This window comes from Chinchilla lanigera, unplaced genomic scaffold, assembly GCF_000276665.1.
Source record: "Chinchilla lanigera isolate Chin_1 unplaced genomic scaffold, ChiLan1.0 scaffold00104, whole genome shotgun sequence".
In the NCBI taxonomy this organism is placed as follows: Eukaryota; Metazoa; Chordata; class Mammalia; order Rodentia; family Chinchillidae; genus Chinchilla; species Chinchilla lanigera.
The window spans coordinates 6,125,664-6,131,832 of record NW_004955505.1 but is presented as its reverse complement, the minus strand read 5'-3'; positions in this window follow the sequence as shown (position 1 = coordinate 6,131,832).

Here is a 6,169-nt window from a genome sequence, read left to right as displayed (position 1 = left end):
CTATGTTTTATTCCTTTGAATTCCATAGATTTCCAAATATCTTTCCAGTGTATCCCACTCTAGCATCCATACTTGTTTTTTTTATCACTGTTAGTCTTGGATCCTGGGAAACCCTTCAGTCACAGACAAACTGGAGTGACAGTAACCCAAACCCATGCAGAGTTCCCTCTTACACTAATGTGATCTGTGGGTTTGGGGAACTGTCAACCAGGAACGCTTTGATTAAGTTCCATGCAACTGGTGGAGGCTATTGCCTCTGAAACCTGTTATACATCTTACGTTCTACTTAGTTCTATTACTGATAATGCAGTACAAGATGAAGCTATGGGCAGAAGAGTCCCACAAGCAGAGATGGGGTAATTAAGAGTGGGTAGGAATTATTCTCAAAGGCTAATCATTAGAGCATGTTGTGACGTTCAGTGTCTTCTGAGTTGTAACATTTGGTCACAGAATTGTTTTGAGTGTAAGTTTTATCAAGGATTCACTGTACTAAAACAATGCTTTTTTTCTTTTATACAGCTATAAAAAGTAGATGTTTTAATTTCTGTATCTAGCTTCATCAGGGCAAGTCCTGCTTCGTAAATGGCTTTGCCCTCACATTTTTAACTATGGATATTTGTAGCTGATAGGCTTAGTAACTGCATGTGAGAAGGGTGAGTGCCCAAGTTTGTGCAAAAGCCAAGGAGAGGGTGAGCTGGGAAGTGACACAGATCTAGATGTAGCATCCCTTTAACCATAGCTGGTTTGGAGAAGAGCATGGTGGTGGCCCAGTGCAGAGGCTGAGCCCTCCCCAACAAAGGACTGTCATAGTCTTGCAGATGGGCTCAGAAAAGCCCCCCAGCTTGACAGCACGAGTCCCACCTCAAGTTCCATAGAGTTCTATATCCATATTGGGGACACCAGTAAGTGAAGAGCAGCTAAAATCTAAAACATTATGATCTAGTGGAGTTACATCTGTGTCCACACGGTGATTCTATAAGCATTTGATTTGAGCCTCTCAATAGATTGTTGGAAAACAATGGAATTGTAATACTTCTATTTTCTAGATCAGGACTCCAGAGAGCTCTCTGGCCACTGTATTCAAATACAGCCATATTTGTAGAGGGAGTGGGCTTTAGACAGACTGATTTTTAAAAAGTTGGAAGACACAAATGACAAATATCAGTGAAGAAGGACCCTGAAAAGCAATGTAAGGGTATATAACATAAACAACTCTGTACATATAGATTTCATGCCTGAGAGCAGGATTTCTCAGATATTTCCATGTTGCATTGTCCAAGAATGTTTTTAGCCACTAGTTTTTTGTTTTTAAAAATGACCAACAGGAGTTAAATACATTATTTTTCTCCTATGACAAGACACCCAGATATAGGCTGTTTCCATGACAACAGCGTCAGGGTTAGAAGAGGGCATCTCTGCCACCTCTGCATTTTTTCTCATTGTCACAATCATCAGTCCTATCTGTGTTCCAAGTTGTGAGACAGGGCCGGGAGCAAGACTAGACATGCCTGTCCCTTTTACTGAGCAGATTTCCTGACACCTCTTTGGGCAAACTAGATCCTATGACCTCTCTTAGGTTCAGAATGTTGGAAAATCTAGTGAAAGTGATTTAAAACACAAACTAGGCCTGGAAAATCCCTGAGCAGACAAAATCAATTAGGCCTTGAAAGTACACTTACCCTCCCTTGAATTGCAAACATAAATAAAATTGAAGTATTTGAGAAAAGCAAAATTTAAGCTCAATCAATCAAAAGCTGTCAACTGACTTACAGTTAAACTAGGGACTTTCCAAAAGGAGAGACCAAATGAAACAGATGTATAACTGAAACCAGGCAGATATCATCTTTGCTTTACTCCCACTTTCACCCCATAAAAGCCTGCTCCTTGTGATTTTTCAAAGGAGCCCAGAAACTATTCTTTTGGGGGTCCTGTATTCATGAATCACTATTTACTCAAATAAACTCTTGTGCCTTCTCTGTCTCAGTTTATCTTTCAACATATTTAACAAAGGGCATTAGGATTTTAATGTTTGACCTATGTGATCAAGTGAATTTTGTCCCTCCAAACTTTTATGGTAAAGCCATAATCCTTGCTACCTCAGAATGTGAGTTATTTGGAGATAGGGCCCTCAGGTCACCCTTAGGGTGGATGCCAATTTAATCTTATTAGTACCCTTAAAGGAAGAAGAGATTTGGTCCTGGAGAGGCAAAAGCAATGCTTAAGCGCAGAGGGAAGGCCACATGAAGACAAAAGTGGCTTTGAAGAAATGAGTCTTCCCACATCTGATCTTAGATTTCATGTTTCCTGTTGTTTAGCACACACATGCTGCAGTACTTTGTCACAGTAGACCAAGCAGATTCATGAAGCTTGGCCAAGAGTTTCCCAACAGAGAGCAGTGCCCTTTAGGTGAGCATGTGGAAATGGCAGAAAATATTTTTTGGTTATCCACATAAGTAAAGAACACTACTGGCCTATACTCATGCATGAAACTCTTGCTTTGGGCAGTAGAGTCCTGTACAGCTGACTGTTGATTCCTATCATTATACCGCCTAAGCTTTCTTTCTGAGAAATGATGCTTGAAAAAACCATGACCTATTGACTAGGACTATTGAAAACTGGGTTAAATAACCCTAAGTTATTGGAGGCTGATCAGGCCTGCAATCTCCCAAGAGAGTAGACAGCGAAGGCTTAAATAAATGAGACAGTGGAAATGATTTCAGGGCTCCAGGAGGGACTAACTCTCACAGCTTCAATATTCTCTGAGTTAGCTGAAGACTCCTCTGGGTAGCCCGTATTTATTTGGTATTCAAACAAAGGAGGAGGATACTCAAGAAAATGCAGGAATCTTGCAGGACCTTGGGAGAATTTTCCCAAGTAGTAAATTATGTCAATCAGGAGAACTACCTTCTCTTTAGGTTGGTATTTACTGTGGGAGTGTGGAGCCTGCAGCTGCAGTCTCCTTGTAGTTAATTGGGGTTGGAACCAAACATCCTCAGCTGTGGCCTTATCTTGTCCTTTGAGGCGTCACAGCTTCATGAGCCAATACAGGCTTCAGTGGTGACCAGAGACCTATAGAGGTTTATTTACTATGAGTCCACTGCCCATCTTTAGACAAGGTGCCTAAGCTTCAGACAACTCCCAAGTAAACATGAAAAGCCTATTGGTTAATATTAAATCCTTCTCAGAGCTGCTTTATAGTGGTCCCCAACATAGGACTGTGGACATTTTGGCCCACAAACAAAATCAAGGGCCCCAGCGCAGGGAAGAAAGAAAGGGCTGTTGAATAAAAATCCGCAATATGTTGCCTTCCATCTTCCATGTTGTATTCCTGCTACCAAACAAAAAGGGGTGATCTTTCGGATTGTATAAATTGTCAATGTTCCTTTCACCCAAGACACGCTGAATTATGAGCCTTTTAAGAAGTTCTTTTTGAAGCCAACACATTTTTCTAAAGAAAAATTTCTTTACAAAATTTAGTGATGCTCGACATTTGGCTCCTTCTTCAATTACAGAATTTGCCAAGGTCAAACTTAGCATCATAGTTTTCAACCTCATAATTTTCTAACAAATTAGTGTGGAAAAAAGAAAGTAGGTTATACAGGACAGAATTTAATATTATCCTTTTGCATGAAAAGCTAGAGGAATTGGGAAAATTCATGGCTTTTGGAAAACAACAGTAATTAATTGTTATTGAACTGGGGTGTTCACAATTTTTAGGGAGCCCATCCTCTTTCCTTACCCTTTTCCGGGAGGATAGGGATTGAATATAACATTACATACTTCAAACATTTAAGTAAAGTAAAGCTGAGCAAATTACCAAGCTTGTACAGTGTCAGTCAGTGGTTGAACTAGAAAAGGAGGGAGGAACTCCCAAGTACTGAAGAATGTGTCCTCTTTCCCCTTCTGTTCCCAAGCCCCATCTGGGTAGACACTGGGACCCATGTGAGAGAGTAAAGTGTCGATGGGCATATTGCTGCTTCCTCCGAAGTTCTGCCTGTACAAGGGGTTCCCTGACTGGACTTATCTGAAAGCAGGATCTTGTATAAAGGTATCTTACAGAAATTCTCCTTTTCTGTTTAATATTTCCTGACATAGACTTGCTTTTCAAGGATATCATTGCTACTTTCCCAATCTCTCTACAAATCTAACAGCATTACACCTTGGAAGAATTTTTGTTTTTAAATTGATATGTTTATCTAATGCCTTGATTGACATAGTGGGATTTAAGTCCACCATCTCTTTATTGTTTTCTGTTTGTTCTATATTATTTGCTTTTGCTATAATTTTTCTGCCTATTCTTACATGAGCTGATTTTTAGATATTATTTCATATTATCTTCACAATAGTCTTATTCAGGGGCTGGGGATTTAGCTCAGTGGCACAGCGCCTGCCTGGCAAGTGCAACATCGTGAGTTCAATTCCCTGTACCAGAAAAAAACAAACAAAACACACACACACACACACACACACACACACACAAATAGGCTTATTCATATTTCTCTTTTACTTTGACAGTCATGCAAAGGTTTGTACTACCTGTCTTTATCACGACAAATTAAAATATTATGTACTAATTCACATGCAGTCTAACAGCTTTGTATCAGTGTGTTTCCAGCACTACTTCCCATCTTCTGTGCTACAGTACTTTGATTTTACATTTCATACAAACTCAAAATGCATTGCCACTGCTTTTGCTATAGACAATAGAGATAACATTTTTTAGTGTATAGTTCTGCAGGTTCGACATATACAGTTATGTAACCACTATGTAGCAGCTCCCACCCATTCCTCTCTGTCTTGTACAGTAAATCTCTGCTTCCACTCATAGGCCTTAGTTTTGCCTCTTCTATAATATCATATGTGGTCATTAACCCTGATAGGTCAACTTCATTGGATTATGAAATGCAAGGCAAATTAGTGGAGCACGCTCTTGAGTGTGTCTGAGTGACCGTGGAGGCCTAGCCTGGGTACTACATGTGGTACGTGACCATTCCTTCCTGGCAGAGCTCTCTTATTCTGCTCCCTGGATGCCGTGAGCTGAGCAGCTTTGCTTCATCACAGGCTTCCACCATGTTGTTCTGCCTGGGAGTAGCTGACTGGGGACTGCGTCCTCCAACTGTGAAGTAAATTAAACCTTTTCTTCTTTAAGTTTCAAGTGCCCAGTATTGTGTCTAGCAAAGGGAAAGCTGACTAACATATCTTGGAACGTGAAATCATAGTTGCTGTAGCTCTTTGTATTTAGCTTTTTTCACATAGCATCATGCATTTGAGATTCAGCCATGGTGTTATGCACATGAGTAGTTCATCTGTTTTTATTGGTGACAGGTATTTAGTGGTATGGCTACATCTTAGTTTGTTCACATTAAGGTCAAGGAATATTAGGGTTTTTTCTAGTTTTGTTTGCTTATAATTAAAGCTACTACAAACATTTGTATACAGGTTTTTATTTCATTCAGGCAAATACCTAGGAATGGATTACTGGATTACGTGGTAAATGTATGTTTAATTTTATAGGAGGCTTCTGATATGCTTGCTAAAGTTGCTGTATGAATTTCAGTTCTTTACCCTCTTGTCAGCACTATGCTTTATCAATTTTCTGCTTTCTCTTTGGACACTGTCATGGATGAGGAGTGATATCATATTGTGTTTTTAATCTACACTTCCTGAATGACTAATGGTGTTGAATAAATCTTATGTGTGTTTGTTTGTTTTTGTTTTTATTTTTTGTCTTTGCCATCCCGTATTTCCTTTGGCAAACTGCTTCTTCAGTTTTTTCTTTTGTCTATTGTTGTCCTTTTTCTTACTAATTTCTAAGTATTTTGTTTTTCTTGATGCTATTATGAAAGGAATTTTTCCCTAATATCTTTCTTGGTGAGTTTATTTTTTGGCATGTGGAATATTATTGATTTGAATACTATTGATAATATAGAGTTGCCATATACCTCACACTAAATTTGCCCTACCATTAATATCTCACATTACTAGAGTACATTTGTGATAAATAATGAACAAGTGTGGTACATTTTTACTAACCAAATTCCATAATTCAGATTTCTTTAGTTTTTACTCTCTTCTCTCCTCTTCTCTTCTCTTCTTTTCTCTTCTCTTCTCTTCTCTTCTCTTCTCTTCTCTTCTCTTCTCTTCTCTTCTCTTCTCTCTCTTCCCTTCC